This window comes from Zonotrichia leucophrys, chromosome 11 (assembly GCF_028769735.1).
Source record: "Zonotrichia leucophrys gambelii isolate GWCS_2022_RI chromosome 11, RI_Zleu_2.0, whole genome shotgun sequence".
Lineage (NCBI taxonomy): Eukaryota > Metazoa > Chordata > Aves > Passeriformes > Passerellidae > Zonotrichia > Zonotrichia leucophrys.
Window position 1 is genome coordinate 5,229,390 of NC_088181.1, and position 19,554 is coordinate 5,248,943.

At 38.3% G+C, this 19,554-nt stretch overlaps 1 long non-coding RNA gene across 1 annotated transcript in view; it reads left to right on the forward strand.

Moving 5' to 3' along the window:
* The window catches only part of LOC135453022 (uncharacterized), a 66,898-nt gene that overhangs the window by 18,900 nt on the left and 28,444 nt on the right, over nt 1–19,554 (forward strand). Inside the window, exon 2 of the long non-coding RNA XR_010441751.1 lies at nt 19,020–19,073. This is a non-coding gene — a long non-coding RNA (uncharacterized LOC135453022). The remainder of the gene's footprint in view (nt 1–19,019; nt 19,074–19,554) is intronic.

A 19,554-nucleotide genomic window follows, 5' to 3' on the forward strand; every position in this document is an offset into this window, starting at 1 on the left:
CTGGGCTAAACTGAAGAGGCAAAATTAAACTAGGAATGGTTTTGCCCATAAAATTTCAAGTTCAAAATTTGGTCAGGTTTTCCAGATCTCAGAGAAAAATGTTAGAACAGATTCAAAAACTTGGGCTTTAGGGGTCATATTGCAGATGTCTTCTGAACAGTAGAGCAGTGATCTGGCATTAGTGAGGGAAATTCAGCAACATGTGGAGTGTGTATTTAACTAAGTTAAAATGTCTAGTGCTGCTAAATAATGAGGTATTAAAATAAAATTTTGGTGTACAGTTCAAGGAACCTAGGGTAGGACTAAGAGTCTAGTGAGGAACAGGTAATGTGGTGCAAGAGTTAGGTCTGGAAATCTGGGATACGGGATTGCCAAGGAGATAAGGCCCAAGCACAGTGTGATATTTGTAGATTATCACATCTACGATATGCACTGCTCATGTTTAGTCATTCTGCACTGAACAATAACCTGCATTGTTGTGATTTTCTGTGGTAACTTATGTTGGGACGTGTTTCTGAACTCGTAGTTTATGCTATGAGTAAACTGGATTTATACCGTAGTCATGGGAACTCTCAGTCTTCAAGCACTTTGTGTAATGAATAATATATTGCGAGAATATTCACAAAGATTTCTTGTGTGCTGTAATATTAACAATTTCCCACATGTGGGATTCATATTTATCCCTCTGTATATTGAAGGATAGCATAAGTAGATGATATCTAATGTGCAGCAAACACACATAGTCTTATGTAGTATTTGTTAAAATTATTTCCAGAGCATGTGGAATACAGGCCATAAAAAACCCTCCTAATCTCCTAACATTAATGAAATAAAGTAGTGTTATTCATTACCCACCAGGAGAATTTATAAGCAAACTCCACATTTATTTCCATAATGGCAGCACATGGAAGTCTGCACCCAGAGGCTGACGGGGTGTGTGCCAAGAGTGGCCATGGTGTTCCTTGTGCTCTGTTTGGAGAGTGTGGTGCAAGAAGCTTCGAACTGCAGACAGGCCCCAAAATATCCTGTGGACAGGACTAGGCACTAGCAGCTGCAGTCTCTTCTTGGGCACGTGTTCAAATCCCTGCTTGCCAAGTATTAATTTCTGATCAAGATAATGTAGTGCACAGCCCTTGAGTTTAATATGCAGAAGTAATTGTTTCTGCAGCAGACAGCAGAATCCCCAGCTCACTGACTGAGTGGGAGTGCAAGGGGGCAAGGTGCATCTGACACGGGGTTCCATGCTGAGGGAGGGATGAGGGCTGGGGTAACTTCAAATCCAGACCCTCGAGGTGTTGAATCAGGGGCAGTGTCTCTTCCTTGAGCTGTGCTTGAGGATGGAGCTGGTGTGGTAACCAAGAGAGGCACATGGGTGAATGACCCTTGCAAACCAGCTGGCAGTCAGCTGCTGCCATGGGTGCTGCAATATGAAATGAGTTTTCCAAGCTCTATCCACCTCTCATTTCTTAATGCACTCAGGCCCTCTTCAATTTATCACCCATACAGGGGCTTTATGGGGAAGGGCTGCCTTTGCAGAGCACTGGGCACAGTGAACCAGCCCACACCTTTTTGAATAATAGAATTCTGAGAAGTCAGAATGCAAAAGTAAAACTGGAGAAAGAGTCTTTTGCAAGGTATTATATTGGAGTTTTCCTCATACAATTTTAGAGTAGTTTTTATGCCTTTTATGTTACTTGAAGCATACCCCTCTGTGCTTGAGGTAACAGCACATAAACATTCATTTCTTTCTCTGAATTTAGGATGATTGCAAAGGGTCCTGGACTTTTAAACAAAATCTTTTGGAAATTTATTGTTGGATAGGATACAACTCATGAATGACTAACAGATTATGTTGATGTCTGTTGATAATAACTTTTGTAGATCTGTAAATCACTATGACTTTTATAATGCCTCCTACCTCTGTTGCAAATTTGTTTCTGTAGATACTTTACCCTGTCTGCATTTTCAAAAGCTGGTGTTGCTTTCAATGTTGTCCTGAAGGAATATAATCCATGCAGTATGTGCAGGTGCATGTGTGTTTGCATTATCTGTACTCTAAAATGTCCCACAGATAAAGATTCCTGTTAGCCTACGCTTGTCTGTGCCTCATACTGACTTGATTGAAACACATCATGAAGCTGGGCAGTAGGAAAAGCCATTTAAACCTCACCTGATTGTTTTACAGCAGCTTCTGGCATGCAGGATTTCCATGTAGATGCTGTTGGTGAAAGACTGCAAGAATAGTTTGGTTTTTTTTTTTGATTGGGCCATTTATATAGGAGAGAAGCTATAAGTAATCAAAATCAATATGAAACTCTATGTCCACAGCTCATATTGGAAAAAGTCTCCTGTGCTGTTGATGTTCACAGCTCTGTCACCACTGAGAAAGTCACACCACCAGTCACACCTCATTCAAATTACACTAGTTGGAAATTTCCTGGTTTTAATGGGGCAGAGGGGAGCATCTTTCCATTAATGGTTTGGCATTCTTTGAAGATTAACAATGCAATTACACCACAAAATGGATTTTCATATGGGGCTGTCTGAAGAGCAGGAATGGATTGCATTTGTAAGACATGTTTCTGTGCACAGATCTGTTTCTGTGCATTACAAATGTGCTCCTGATGTCTGCAGTTGTGCGTAGATGATATCACTGCCTTATGAAAAACAAGGTCTGTTTGGCACAGGTAGATAAATGCCCTTGCAAATATTGCAGTGCTGATCCAAAGGGGAGGCTCTGAGCATGCAGCTGTTTAAACTCCCTTGCTTAAACAGCTCTTTACCAGGAGAGCAACGTCAGGCATTTTCTGTGCTGTTAAGAAATCTTACCATGGGGAAATCAGTCATAGTTCAGATGAGACCAATTACTTCATTGCAGAGGCTAATCCTGAGTGCACAAATGGTGGGGAATGGAGGGTGTGATGATGCTTTCTGCTTCGAGTTGAGTGCAACTGACTGTCAGGGATAGAGGAAGGAATGGCAGATTTGTGGCGTTATTGCAGGGCTTGGGTTCCTGCAATGTGCTGTTTGGGAGTCAAAAGAAGGAAAGGAACTTGGAAGGCTTTTGGGATGCTGTGTATATCACAGTGGATGGCAAGTGAGCTCGTTTAGAGAGCAGCAGCATTTTCCTGCTGATTTCCTGATGTGAAGGACACGGAGCACAGCGAAGGCCGTTCAGCTGCCTGCCATCTAATGGCCAGAGCAGAGAGCAAACCAGCCTGGCTTCAGCTGGGTGCTCCCTGTCGCTGGGGATCCTTGAGCTAAATATATGGAAAATTCAAAGGAAATGCAAGCTTCTGCTCACACGTTTCTGTGTGCTACACTGGGGTTTTTGTTACCATCAAAAAATGGTGTGATGCTACAGTAGAAAACTGCTGAGAACTAAGAATGAAATTCCACCTTTGCCTGCAATGTATTGTTTATAAGCTTTGTATATCTGACAGCAAGTATCAGTCTGTATATGAATGAAAAATGCATAATTTGAGACATTTTTAATTTTCATTTATTTACTTACTGAGCAATAATTCTGATTTCTTTTTTTCTTTTTTCATATTCTCCCTTCCACTGACACTCTCAACCCCCATTCCTTTATTATAATGATCAATATATAAGATCCCTCACTGCTGGGGAGGGTTAACACAGCAATGCCTCTTCCTCCTGGGCAGACCACGGTGGCACCTGCAATAACTGACACCAGCTCCCCAGCAGAGAGAAAGTGCTGGAGGTAAATCTCTGCTGGAATAACAAAGAAGAGATGGGAGATGTTGCACTTTAATATCCGCTCCATCTTTCTTATCTATATTAGAAACGTCTGTCAATAAGGGTGTCTGAGTAGAGATGAAATTATGAAGCACCTTCTAGATTCCTTTATCTCCCAGAGAAACATTAATACTTATAAGTATTAAAGGATGCTGGGTGAAGGAAAGATCAGAATTTCTCTGAGCTGGTGTGTTTGTTTAGGAAATATGCCTTTTAATTTCTTAATATTATTTGAAATGCCTTTCTCTGCTGTAAGAAAACATTCACTTTTGTTGTTATTTGTGAAACAAGCTGAAGATTGCAAGCTTACTCACAGAAGCCCTGATTTGAATATGCTAATGTTTATTCAAGCAGTTGCCAAATTTTCATGCAAAGATATTTTTTGCAGTATGCACATTTAATATTTGTATGTCCGTTATTCCCTGTGCTTATCTGATCGACAGGCACTGAGTAAATATTGTCTTTGACTTGATCTACAGAAGTCAAAAAAGACATTGTAAAATGGAACTCCTAAATATGGATCTCTTTTTTTTCCTCTACCTTTCTCTGGAAATTCCTGGAAGCTACTTCCACACAAAAGGGTCTTAAGAATTTTTTTGGGGGGTTTGATACTTTCAATCTAAGAACCACAAATCAGAGCAGTTTCTAACATGGAATCTGGTGGAAGTAATGAGGTGTGTGAATAAATTCCTCTCCCCTTGTAGCTCTGCGTGTTTTGAATGCAAATGGTGCAAGTAAACATTGCCTCCTTCAGCAGGAAATGGTGATCAGTGGAACATTTAAAAATAAATTTCTGAGTAATAAAACTGTGACAATAGGAAAAAATTCATGCCTTATCTTACAGAACATCAGCAGGGGAGGGAAAATGGGTGAAAAGCTTGACTAGAAGTTGCTGAAAACAAGATTTGATGTCTTTAAAATGTGCTTTCTGATGTTCTAACCCAAAGCAGAAGGTGAAATGTGCTGAGACACTGTGGGTGGGAGGTACACAAAAATGTGGTAAAACATCCCCATTTTGCAAAGAGAAATCTATCCATTAGCTACCTAGAGCTGACTTCACTGAGGATGCAATGTATGAAATTTTACAAATAATTGGTATGTCAGTAGTTCTTAGTGTTTTCAGCAGTCCAGTGGCTTCACAGCTGCCCTTTCTAAAACCCACAACCTTTTTCAAATCCTATCTGTGAAATGAACCTACAGCTAAGCAGGAATTTCTTGTATTAGTGCATCAGCATGGGCACCTCTGCAGCAAATTAGGGAAACTCATACTGCAGGTAGGCAAAGGAGAGTTACAGAGCTCTTATTAATGGATTGCAGTCAGGTAAATAAGTAGAAATTGTCTGTAGTTGCTCTGTTTCCTCAAGGACAGGACTAAAACTGATTGAAAAAATGCACTCATATTTTCTAGGTACTAAATTTTCCTGACTATAACTTCTCCTGTTTTGTGGTTTGCTGAACCATGAGACTTTCTTTTATTTCTGAAATTCTTCCAAAGTGGAACACACAAGGGAAAAATAAATCATGTATGAATGCAGAATAATTTCATTTAGTAGAAGGAAGAAAACTGGCCTTGCAGCCTGTCAGCCCCTAAAGCCAGTGATGGGTTTCTCATGTGAGATGGACTATGGCAAGATACTGGGAATGCTCCTGGAATGCCATGCTGGGAAAGGCCCCTTAGAATAGTCTACAATTACCAACAATCTGGAATTGTAAATATAATGGAAATCAGAAAAAAACTGGACTCTCTTTTAAAATCTGGATTACTGTTTAGCTATAAACTCACTTAAACAAATTAAAATAAAACAACAAAATCTTTGCTTAACCAGCAGCAATTTCCCCTTTTCCATCTATCTCCATTCTTTCACTTGCTTAGAGATAAAAGCTTTTCCAGTTTCTTCTCCAAGTTATGACACACGTGCTGGCAACCCTGAAGTTGGCCAATATTGAGCTGTGGACTTACAGCTGTGGGATTTTTTGTGGAGAAAAATAATTCTACTGATGGGCACTCTCACTTATAAATCACTCTTTGGCATATTAGAAAGAAACTCACAGCTTTTCTCACCTGAAAGTAAAACTTCCTTACAGAAATGGTACAGCTTTCTTACTAATTTAAATGTCTTATTATTATTTATTATCTCTGTTTGACTTTACTGCTCTGGGGTTTAGCCTGAACAGACAGTGAGATACTTCAAGCCACTCATAGCCCAGAAATCCTCATTAGGGGGTGGCCATGAGGTTTCCAGCCTATTTTAGCAGAAGAATATGTTTAAGTACTTAGTTCAGCAGGAAGAGTTGCACGGTAGGAACTGTAATTTAATGTGGAAGAAGCAGACACAGCTCTTGGGACAAGAATCTGAGGTAGCCTTGGGCAAAATTAGCAACAGGTTTGACAAACAGATGGGTTTGTCCAATAAATACATGCTCCCCTTGGGACAAGGGGCAAGGAGAGGAAGGAATAATTTACTGGATTCTAGAGTTTTCCTTCTGTGTTTGAAAAGTCACTTTTACATAGTTTCAGTGGTGCTAATGGATGCATCCCTTGCCCTTCTTTGCAGTCATCTTCATTGATTGAGTTGTGGGGTTTGTATATATATATATATATATATATATAAATATATAAATACCAAAGAAAGCGGAACCTTTGCTTCTCTTTCTGTGATATCTGAGATGCTTCTGTACAACATTCTTCCCCGTATTCCTATAGTGCTTTGAAAATGCAAATTGCCATTGAATGCTTTTTAAAAAAAATTATAAATTTTATTACCGTGAACTTTCTTAGCCTGGACCTCTGCTCACCTACTTTGCTGCTTGCAATCATGGCCTTTGAACAATGAACAATCCTTTATAAATCCTATTGCCACCTGGTAACTCATGCTGGCTGCCCAGCTTCCCCAAGTGGTCCCGTGCAATTGCTGTTTTGCAAAGTATCTTTTAAAACAAGGCAGTGGAGGGATGTCAGGGTGTTCTTCCTGAACCAGCTGGCTTAGACTCAAGGTGATATATCTTTCCTGCATTATTTTAATTGCTTTAGATAGAAACAATTTCACTGAAGTCAATAGTGCAGATGATTGCAGGGCAATGCGAAGGGTGCTCAGGTCAAAGGCAGGCATACAATTTTAGAAAAGGAGAATATTCCTTATCACAGCAGCACCCAAAACAAGCTGCAGAGCTGAGAGCTGCAGCTGTCTGAAGCAGGAATGGACAAGTACAATCCACACACCCCCTCTTGTTATTCATTCACTTGGAGAATTTTAACTTTAATCAGTGATTTTCTTAAAAATAGTGTATCCTGGTCAATGTAACAGTTGAAAACTATTTTAAAAAGTAAATTCAGAGTGCTTTCTTTATTATTTAAGGATGATTTGCACAGATGGCAAAAATTGAGTGTGTTTGGACTGGCTGATTTTCTGCTCAGTTGCATCCTGAAGGAGAATTAACCTTTTTTTCTCTCAAATTGTCTGCAAAGCCCAAGGAATCATCTGATCTCCCTATGGTTTTTACTTCAATGCTAGTTGCTGCATTTTTTTTTATAGGGGTCTGTTTCTAGTCCCACTGTTTCCCCAAAGGTGAATGTCCTGAAGTTCAGAGAGTTTCAAATCAGTGCCATGATCTGAACAAATACATGATGTATCTCTGCTGTTATGCTTAATTAACTTAGGACATGCTAGGCTTTCTCTCTGAGCATCAGTCTTCCTTTCTCCCATGGATACTGTGAAGTCCTGCAGTGAAGCTCGTTGTTATGATCTAATTTTTCTCCAAATGGAGAGATTTAATTTGTTCAGGTGCCAGGCAAAAAGAACACAAACTTGGAATTCTCCTGGCTGTTCTAATTTAGCTGCCAGAGAATAGGAAAAAAATCAATAGGGGAATTAGCTTCCTAAATAATTTCTAGATTGTAACTTAAAAACAAAAACATAATTAAAAGGATGACATGAGTCTATTCAGGAAAATTGTGTCTTTTTCAGTGAAAAAGAACTTGAGTCCTGCTGAGTTGAGATAGTGGAGCTGGGGTTGATTGTTCTACCTAGAGAAACCCTCTAGTTTTGAAAGTGCTGCAGCCACTATTTCCTAAATTAACTGAATATCTCTTAAAAATAAGGTTAATTCCTAACTGCATTTTCAGTAGTTTTGGATATTTTATCAATCTGCCCTTTTAAAGTCCATTATAATTGAGACTTACCATCAGGTATTTTCTTCAGAGAAACCAGTGAGATCCAACAAATCTCTCAGGAAGTTAACAGTAATTTGCTTTATATACAGATATACAACCATATATGCCCATCATACATACTGCTGTCTGCAAAGCCTTGTGTCATCAATAAACCTGAGGAACTTCTCACTGAAATTGTGTTGGCAAGTACAATTAATATATGACAAAGTACACAGACTGATGGGTGATTCATTCATTGGCAGTAGGGGAATTTCATATTTAACATCTTAATTCTTCCTAGATGAACTGTGAACATCCTTAATGACTACAGTCCACTCGAGTCCATTTTGACTTAATATTTTAATATCACCTTTCTCACCATTACATTCTCTTCTAAGGATTCTGTCACAAGAATGCCCTTGCCAAACCTGACAAAATACAAATGTAGAGACAAAATATAAATTCCTGCACATCTGCTCAAGTGAACTGTGAAAAATAATTAGCAGTTCATTATCTGACCAATGCTTTATTGCTTTTAGAGTTTATGAATCACTCTTCTTGTATTCCATTGTTACTTCAATCAGATGATGTGCAAACTTAAGACCACAGATCTACATAAATCTTTAAAGTATATCTGGAAAAGACACCATTTGATACTTCTACATGCATTGTGTAAAGTGGATTAAATGATGCCTGGATGTCTAAAAATTCAAACAACTTCATAGAAGACCAAGTGCAGTGAATGTGTGCATTAATTGAAATATTTAAAAATATTTAACTGGCAGATGAATAAAATACAATGGGAAAGAACAACTGCCTTGACTGAATCATCCCACGAGGGACTGTGCACTTTGAAAAACATGTTAAGGAAAGTCCAAGATTCTTTATTTCTAAAGCTCTCCATGAACTTTCTGGTTTTTTTGAGGACCCTAAGTGCATGACAGTGCCATTATTTATTCCTTGGCAGGCTGCCTTACTGGCATGTTCCAGCTCAACCCAGGCACTGCTGTTCAATGAACAGCAGCCATTCCTGACATTCTCAACATTCCCTTGATAAAATGTTCATCTATGAAAAAAATCTATGAAAAAAAATCTCTTTCATGCTACTTTTTCCTCAACGTCCCCCCAGTTAATTGTTAACTATTAAAGTCTCTGCTGGTTCACAGAAATGACAGCTTAAATGACTTGGTGTAACACTTTAATGGGGTTCAAATAACTTACAAATTTATTTTTCTGTATTTTGTCTGGACAATCCCATTCCTTTTCAGGGGGTCACCTTTGTTCAGATCAATGTGCTGAGTCAGGGTTTCACTGGGACTATTAGAGACTTGACTATTGTTACTTCCATTTTCCACTGAAAGACCGAAATGAGAAGTTTACACGTGTTCAGCTTGCTTTTGCTAACAGAGAATAGGAACAAATTACCAGGGAATGAAATGGAGTATTTCAATTTCTGCTCCCTAGTGAAGATGTTGCCAACATTGCATAAAGCTGCAGTGCTTTCAAGGAAACCAGAGCTGGCCCTGCAAGAGGAGCTGGCAGCAGCACAGCTGAGCCCATGTGTTTGCAAAGCCTTTGTTGCCACACACATCATTATAAAGGGGCCAAACTTTGCCCTCTTATCTGCATCTACACCTCTCATAGGAGCAGGGAAGGAAACTCATTTGTGAGCAGTGTTTGACCCTTGGAGAGCTACACGCATCTGCTTAAGGCCTTTTTGCCACATAAAGACCACTTTTCAGTCAGATTGATTTAACATGTGTTTAATTTTAATGATCTGGCTAAAGACTCTTTTTGAGGGCTTTATCAAGCTACAGCAATCATCAGCTGCTTAATAAATATTGGATTAAAGTCTGTAAAGGGAACAAACACATGTATCAGACAGACAAAAATGAAAGGACATTGTCAAATACCAAGCTTTTCTCTTTGCAAGGCACTACTGTGTTCTTGGGGCTGAAGGACATTTTTCAGTGATTCTGGAAATTGCAACAGCAATATTATTTTTGACAACAGAAAAGTGTAACAGGGACTGTAATTTTGCCAGTTTTCTGAACTTACACAGTGAAACCTCCACTGAATTGAATGCTGCTAGAAAAAAATAATAGAAACAAAACCATTAGGCCCAAATACACATTAATAATAGTTGGAATTCAGCAGCAGTTTTGGGTATGTGCTGGAATGAAAAATCTGGGCTTTGAATTGGTAGGCGTCTGATGTGCCAGGATATTAGTAGAATAAATGAATACATCATAATGCAGGTTCAATTTTTTAAATTATCACAAAAGAAGCAGAGAAGATAACAAATAAATCTTATTTTTAAAAAACGTTGCCTCATGCCAATATATTGCTTCATTGCAAACAACTCAAAATGGTTATTTTCCAGTTAAAACTCCCTCCAGTGGTGAGGAAATTCTTCTGGCAGAGCCATGACTGCAGTAAGTGCCGCTGTGTCCTGTTGGTTTACATATCCTTAAAATTCAGGCTAGTCCAGCCCAGCTGGATTGCTGGGCTGAATTTCCATCCCACTGGGCCTCTTGGCCTTGAGTTCCTCTCACTCTGCAGTGGTGCTGAACCTCTGTGGTCCCCTCTGCCCACACTGGGATTTACTGCCAGCATGAGATCTCAATGCTCAGGAACCTGCAGCTCCCAGGGGCAGGACCAGCTCTTCCAGATCATCCAGTGAAATGCAGCTTTTCTGCTAAGCCAGAGCAAAGACTCAGATTTAAAAAAAAAAAAAAAAAAAACAAACCACCAGGCTTTGATACTCCTCTTTGTGTAAGTTTTGAGTGATACATAACACGGTCCTAATAGGAGATTGCTGACTCTGTCTCCGCTGAGACTTTCAGTGATTTATCAGTTTCATAACCCAGCCACAACTCATGTGATGTACAGCAAAGCTCCCTGAGCAGTATTCAACAGATTCATTTTTCCTTTCATCCTCATAGCCACATCACGTATTTGGTGTTCTTCCTTCCTATATGTGGTAAAAAAACCCCTTCTTGCAAAGAACTGAAGGCAATCTGAAGCTTTAAATTAATTGATAAAATTTATATATAACCTACATAACCTGAGATGATTTGCAGAACAAGTATGACTGGGTGTTTTTTTTAAGCACAGGGTCAGATCTAACTCTGCACTTTGACACTGTTTCTGCCCATCCTCAGGTGCAAAGCTCATATCCAGTCCATCATTACTGCCATGAATGTCACTTGTGTCCTTTGGTTTGTGTAATTGTGGTTGCTGTGGTTCGTAGGGACACGTTTAGAGGTGTGTGTATACACAATTGATTTACAATTTCCCAGGAGGTTTGATTTTTCCTCTAAGAAATGTAAGAATTGTAAAGGGGATTATTTAATTCAATAATAGCTTGAATATCCATTAAAGAGAATTAAAAGCACATTGTTTTTCTGGATATCAGGATACACAAACAATATTTGGATATATGCATTAGGATTTTCTCTAACACAAACTGATACTACCACAGCTGGGAGCTCTACATTAGAAACATTTCAGTCATGACAATTACAATTCATGTAAAATTACGTAGTGTTGTGTTCGATGTTAGATATCAACCTGTAATATTGGCTCAACAAGTAGAACATCATTGTCTCTAAAGATATTACCATAGCAGGACTAATCACATATGTTCTGACAAACAGGAGCTATGTCTTAGCTGGAAAAAGATATAAAAATGTTTACTTAAAATATTTTATCTTACTTCCTGATCAATAATCTTTATTCATCTACTCCTCTCAAAACTTTTTATTCGTTTATAAAACAAAAACAAAAGCAATGGCATTTGTATCAATCTGTGTATCTACAAATATATACACATGTATATCTCAAATATTTTAAAAATGTAAGCACTTTGTATAAAACTTGAGATTACAGATAAAAAAATCTGTATAAAGCCTAACTATACTATATTTAAACTCTTCTAGTAAGTAGCTGATTTGCTTTTAAGAATCTATAATGATATTCAAACCAGATGAAAAAAAGGCACAAGAGAAGCACCTGGAAGCCAGTGCTTGATACAATAAAAAACTTTTGACATCTGCAGCCACTTCTGCAGGTGCAGAGAACTTCTTTCAGTTCACTAACTAGTTTATTCAAAATGGAGAACCCCATTTAGACACTAAAAAAGCAGAAAAGATTTGAATAGACTTCTCCTATGAATAAATTCTAAGCATGCCAGATTTCGCCTACTAATTCTAAAAGCCTGGGGAAGTTTTGGAAACAATTCAGTTGGAAGCTATTTCACATTATCTGTTTTAAATGAAACATTTCATGAAACTATCCAGTGAATTTAGAAGGGGCATATCTGCTTTGGAGAGTTAAGAAGCTGCACTCCTGTATTGTCATTTTTATCTAAAAGCTACTTAATATAAATCACAGGTGGTTCATTTGCCACCTTCTAGTAAGTAAAATACAATTGAGCCTTTGAACAACTGATCTCCCTTTAGCAAAAAGGCTTCACATTTTACACCACTTATATTCAGGTCAGTGTGCTTTAATCGCTGCTAGTCCAAAAGTCACCTCTAAAAATAAGTGAAGGGCAAATGCAAAATGAGAATCAAGTGCATCTGTTCAAATGAATGAGCAAAAACCATGATTTAAAAAATGCATTAGGTTTATACTAAAGATAGAAACTAAAAAAATAGAAACTCAACCAAAAAATTAACCTTGGTTTCAGCTGCTGACTGATGTTAACATGTAAGGACAGTGCCAGACTTGTGTCACACACACTGGTTCATAGCAATATGATGGGTAATTGCAGGGAAGGGAGGTGCCCACACCTGCTGCAGCTCCTCTGCTCTGGGATCGGGACTTTGGGAGGTGAGGAGATCCCAGAGCTCCCTCTCTGTTCTGTTTGCCTTCTGTGCATCCCACTGCTGTCCCCCCCTGCTGGTGCACACTTCGGGCTCCCAGCCCAAACCAGTCACTTCCACTGTGCCTGATCCACCTTGTACTGGCCACAGCTTCACCATGGGTCATCCCCCACCCTGCTTCCTGTTTTAGAGACACAACTAGAAATTTAACATTTGTTTGTATTTAACCGGAATGAGAAACAGGTTGTTTTATGGAAAGTAATTGTAGTTACCATGCAGTGATAATACTGCACATCTGTGACCCAGATCCCACCCAGGATGAGAAAACCATGAGAGCACACCAAAGAAAAATAATGATAGTAAAAAAAAAAAAGTTTTTTTGCATCTGTTTGGAGCTAAAATGGATTCGCACATTTCACTACTTGAGATGTATATTTGTCTAGGTTTCCTTTGTGAGAACCCTTGGAAACCAGAGCATTATTCAGATCTAGACTTGTTTGGTTGTCTCCAAGCTTGAATACTCTAAACTCTCTATTGTTAAAATCCAGACATGTGGTGAATATATGGTTATATTTTCATATACTTATTTTCAAAATGCATTTTCTGTGGTAGTTGTATTTCTGAAGAATAACAGTAACTCTAAAGGACATACAATTCTACTGTTCTCACAGAAATATTGACTGGAGTAATCATAATTTTGTGTTTCTTTGATCTGATCCTAAGACAGGTTAGATCATTTTGAGGATCAATACCTTTTGCTGTGCTCCTTGCTTTTGTGGGGAGCTGATGAAGAACATCTGAATGCTAAACTGTTGTAGACTTATCAAGAGTTGTATTTATTGAAATACCTGCAAACAAATAATTTTCTAATAATCATGCAGTTAAGCTGAATATTCTTCAAATACAGCAGATCCTAAGTGGGAAATCAACTCTATGTTTTTTCGTGTTTTGTAGCAGAAAGGAGTTGTGTTGATGTCAGGTATCTATATGTTTTACAGTATAATTTATATGAATCAGTGGAAATTAGACACTGAATGCCTTAATGAAACTTCTGAAAGATCCTAATCAGGCTCTTAAATCCTGTGAAATTCCATTCTGCAGTACTTAACTAGTTCTGGTGCTTCACTGTTTGAAACATGATGAGTTTGTAGCTTGGCTGCACGAATCTAACCCACACTCTCCCTGTAGCTTTTGGCACATGCAGGGATAGAAATCACACATTCCCAGGGCAATACCAAGAGCAGTCAAAGGGCAGACGTGGTGTGTTTGCACTTGGCAAGGAAAACCACTCTTGGAACAATCCCTTCCAATCAGTGGCCAAATATTGACAATTGGTGGTACACAGTGTATTGATCCCAGCTATTAAAATATGACCACATAAGTCAAGATTAATTCATGATGATTTAATGAATCGCTGTTTATCGATGATTTGTCTAATCATCTTTTCCTATTAATAGGCTACTGGGTGAAACTAAAACCAGGCTTCACAGTAATCCTACGAATGTAAAACTGTTTAGCATTAATAAGCTTGTTTCACTTATAAAAAATTTATTTGACCTAGTAACAAAGACAATAGATTACAAGCTGGCAAGGCAATTTTCTCTTTGCATACATTTGTATTGTGTCTTCCAGATGGACAGGACAGGAATACAAAACCAGAATAATACAACTTAAATTGAAGAACCTGATTGTGAAAAGAGAGCCAACATGTAAAAATAGGGAATGCCAGGTAAAGAATTAGAGGCAAAGGAGTAAAGGAAATAAAAGAACCACCTGAGATTAGACTATTCAATAACTTCCCTAATTATTTGAATTATGTAAAATCTGTGTCATCACTTGAAAAATAATTCTGCATTGTGTAGTGTAGGGAAGTGCACAGAATGACCCACTAGATCCTTTGTGTGTTATGTTTATTACACTGAGATTGAAACTGATGTTTTATGGAAACAAACAGGTGTTCCCAAGCACTGCATTAGCATAAGAATATCTATATAATCACAGCATTAAACAGTGAGTCACTTAAAAGCAGCGATGAATTAGTGTCAAGTTTATATGACCTTGTGTCTAAATGATTGCTTCAACAAATATAGCACTTTCAATGAAAATGGTAAATGTTAAATGATCCTCCAAGGTCTAATAATTACACGAAAATGAGTTGACACTAGTGACATCCTTAGATTAAAGCTGAGTGATGCTTACTTTGTGACAAATTCTCTTTGCATTTGCCACCCAAATTAGAGAAAGGCAAATAAGTCCTTCATTAGAAATGCCTTGTTGTGATCCTTCGCAACTGAGGGAGACAGCAGCATTTTATGAGATTTTCTGAATATACAAGTTACACTCAGCTGAGTGTTTCAATGAACAAATCAACTTTGAGCATTAAATCAAATAACAGGCAATTTTTGTATCAGGAATCTTTCATTTTCTTGTTCACCTGCACAGTATTACACATACACTATTACAAAAAACATCTTAGTAAAAGACAGCTGTTAATGTTAGTGTAGAACAGAGGGTCTCATCTATTCAGGGAACCTAACCAGCATAAGAAACATCACTTCTGCACCACTGGTTGGACTATTTTTACTGTGATTAAAACTGTACACTTGTTTGAAAGGTTTCACACAGAAATGAAATGAAATTTTCTACAGAAAGGCTTGAAGTAATTAGCTGGACCAGTGCTACTTATGTGTATTTTGAGATCTAACAAAAACTTTTGACTGCACACTTTGAGGTTTTGTTTGTGGAATCCAACTCCTTGGTACCTTGAATGCAGCCTCACAGCTACAGACTCTCTTGTATTCACAGCTGGCATCTGGTATTGAAACATTTCTAAATGATCAACTAAACCCAAAATCCCTGCACTAGTCTTGTCCATTGGCTCCACTTGGGCTACATGTTTTACAGTTTTAAGGATGATGAAATTTAGACAGGACATGGGGGCACCTGATACCTTGCTGTGAACAGTTTAGTGCGTGAAAAAGTGGAGTGTATTTCCTACTTTGTGAATGAAAATTGAGATAGAGAGAATCCACACCAGCCTTTTTAAGCAGCACATTATTGTCTTATCTCTGCACAGCTGCACCTGAGTTTTGCCTCTGTAAAATAGCACAATCCCAGGTAAGGATGGGCTGCAGTTCTACACCTGAGTGGGAAGGCACACATGACCAATATTGTGCCAAGAGGGAAGCAGTTCCAAGTAACAGAACATAAGAAAATAGGGTTATTTTTTCTGTTAAATTACAGTGGTGATTTTGCCTTGAGAAATGTATCAGTCTGAAAACTCAAAAAAGATCATTTGTATTATCTAAGTGCTGGATTTTGTTCACTTCTCATCTGCAGCTTATTCCAAGTGTTCATTGGATCAAGACATTCTATATACTGCAACAGAATACAGAAATGGCTGAAACTGTGCTCATTCTGAAACCAGACTGCATTTCAGCTTACTGAACAGCCATATCTTGACATGAGCAAGTGCAGGCACAAAGCAGCTTTTCAGTTTCCATTTGCCAGGGTGCATGCTTCCTTCTTGATCTGCATCATTTATTCTGTGAACAAAGGACATTTTACTTAAAATGCCCAGGCTTAGAAATGAAAATTTTCACAATTTCTAAAAACTAAATAACATTTAGGTTTCCTTCTTGGTGTTGTTATCTCCCATTGCTAAACAGCTGATGGTGCAAGAGATTTTTTGGGGTATGTAAAAGTGAAGGAGGTCAATTAAATTATGAGCAAGGTGAATGGCACAAAGCTGTCTCATTTGTAAATGAAAGATTAAAAGAGATTAACCTGTGAAACCTGACTACTGAAAACTGATTCTGTGACCAGTTTCACTTTTGGCTGACAATCAGTGGGATCAAAGCCAAAGCTGGCCTGATGGGAAACTTGGTCTTCCTCCTACAGCAATAACACACAATGACACAATTTAAATAATTTGGGGAATGGCTCCCACAGTAGAAGATCAACACTATTTAGTAGATATTATTGTCTGGTGTTTTTGTTCTATCGTAACTTTTCAGAGGAAGAGGTGGGAGTGAATTGCTAGTGATTGTTTTTGTGTATATGAAGAATTTTGGACAGAGTGCCTGCAAAAGCAGTGGCTCAGTGCCACACATGTTCCCTCTCTATAATGAGATGTTCAAGATCTGGTTCTGAGGTAAACAGTTTAGTTAAACAAGGGGGATAGGTAACAGTATGGAACTCCTTAAATTACATGAAGATTATGATACTTATTTCTTCAGTGAATACTTCCGTTAAGGCTCTGCTTTCCCGTGTTTCTGCTTTCCATTTATGTAAAGCTGAAGCTGATACTGACTAAATCCCAAAGATACCAGTTGAGATACTGGTGTTAGCAATAAGCCTCTGTCTTTTCCCTGCACGTAAGTGTTTCCTGCTCTGCTGTCTGTTTGCCCCCAGGTGTTAGGTGCAGTGTGGGTGTGCAGAGCACAGCTTGCAGCAGCAGCAGCTTTCCAGTCTTGCTGGACTGTGATCATTGTTTAAATCATCTTCAGAAGAAATCTAGACCTTTTCTGTTGGTGTAGATCACTTTTATTGTGCTGGAGTGTAAATAATTTACCCATGTGTTTCTGTTCTCTTCCACCAAAACAGTAAAGCAACAAAATTTGTGTGCAAAACATGAAGAACTCTTTCTCTATTCTTAGTAAATATCACTGATGTGTTCAAAAGATCATTATTTGTTTTTTTAAGAGAATGTGATTAGTTTTATTGAAGTTGTATATGAAGCTTCTTGGGTTTTTGTCCTTGAGGTGGCTTTTAATTGGTCTGCTTTTGAGTTGGCAAATTTGGGAAGCCACCAGCACCATTTTTTTTTTTTCTTTTAGGTAGATATTTTAAGAATAAGTTAACAAGCTAGTTGTGTATCTGCATCTCTTTGAGGACACAATTGTATTTGAAACCACAGCTGTGTATCAGTGCATAATTTAATGCAGTTGCTGGCCCTATGTTGGAGAGAAAATAACTTCAGTGTGTGGGATTGCCTTATCTATTGCAACAATATTATTTCAGGCATTTATTAAGTTTCAGACTGGCAGGGGCCAGCATAAATCATGTGTTGAAGTTGCCATCTTCAGATAACTGTGCAGCTGAATTGAAAATCTGGTTTATGAGGAAAGGGAGAAATTATCAGGAAAAACAGTATCTTTATTTCAAAAGCTACTATTTGAGGAGTTAATCCAGCTTCCCATGCCATGCTGTGGAAGGCAATCAAGAACCCTGTGCCTGAAGCTGACACTGGTATGTGTGAGCTGTTGCACATGTGCTCAGTTTAGCCAGTGCATTGCTTCACCTGGGCAGCTCAGTGACAGGGAGAAGTCTGGAGGTGTGAATTTTTGGAAATGAGGTAACTTTACTTACAGATAGTTTTTCATTTTTTTGAACAATTGGAAGCACTGGTGTGTGATTATTGAATCTGCCTGGAACATCTGCTGGGCAATTTTGTTTTAATACAGCCTGTAGATGCTCTTAAATGAAAACTTATAGATTATACAACATAAACCTGGTCCTACTGTTGGTGTTAGTGACTTGCTATTACAGTGCAATTAAAGTCAGCACATACTGTGAGGGATAGTTGTGATCCTATCCTCAGTGATTGGACTGGCAATGCCAGGGATTTAGAAAAATGAAAAGGACAAATTTTTCTATTTACTTTGCTGCACTGTTGCTATTTCTTAATTTTCAAGGCGTTTTTCAAGACCACTGCTTTCCCTCATAGATGTAAGATGCCTATATGTCTTTTTAAAACCAATAAAAATATCAGCTCAGCTTTGCAGAAAATACTGAACTGGAGCTAAAATGACAGCTAGCATGATGCAGGATTATTCTTGGAAGCATTATTTATGCTCAGCATGAAAGACTGAAACACACAGACTTTTACAGACATGCAGATAGGCTTTGTATCAGAGCTAGACACTTAAGAAATTAAAATACTTTCTTGGTTACTTCAAAATGAGCTGAGGATTCAGATTCCAACAATGTAGTTACTCTTTTAATATAGAGTGGTGAAGCCAGTATTAGGAACAAAGTGATAATGCTTGAGAAAGACCAATTCCTCTTAGTCAAGGACTGGAATCTTGCAAATGCCTATCTGTGCAATTAAGTTTAAATATTTACTGGAAAAGTAAAAAGTGAGAAGCTTAAACTTCAGGTGCCTGCATTTAACTGTTGTTTAAACTAATTTCTGCATTTATAGTTAAGACTGAGGAAAAACCAGTCAACTGAAAGATGGAAAATATTATTAGCTTTTTTTCTTTTTTTCTCCCCCTCAGTCTTTGATGGAAGATGTAATTCTCTACATGGAAACTGGGAAGAGGATTTTGCTGGTAAGTGCATGAAACTTGCTTTTGTTCCTTGCTGCTTGAACCTGTGTAAGGAGGCAGAGGAAGGAAGGGAGTGAAGCACACTGAGGGACACACTGAAGGACTTGAGCTACACTCAAGTGCTGTAAACAATTCCTATTTGCTGCCAGCTGTTATGAAATGGCACAGATCAATTCAATTCAGGAAGAACTTTGCTTTTTATAAGGAATATCCTTGATTACAACTAACTGTAAAGGTCTGCCAGCTATTACACGAGCTCCTATGCCAGTGCTGCAGGGTATCTCCAGGAGTTTTCAGTTTTGTTGGCCTGTGAAGTGGAATGAACTCATCCATGACCAACTGTAATGCTGCTGATGACCAGACTGCTGCTCTTTCAGTTTTTTCCTCTATGTTTTTATTTCTATCCCAACAGTCTCCAAGGAAATTGGGTAGAAGCAGATAACGTGGCATAGTAGCTGAAAGTTTAGAATCCATTCTTAGCCCA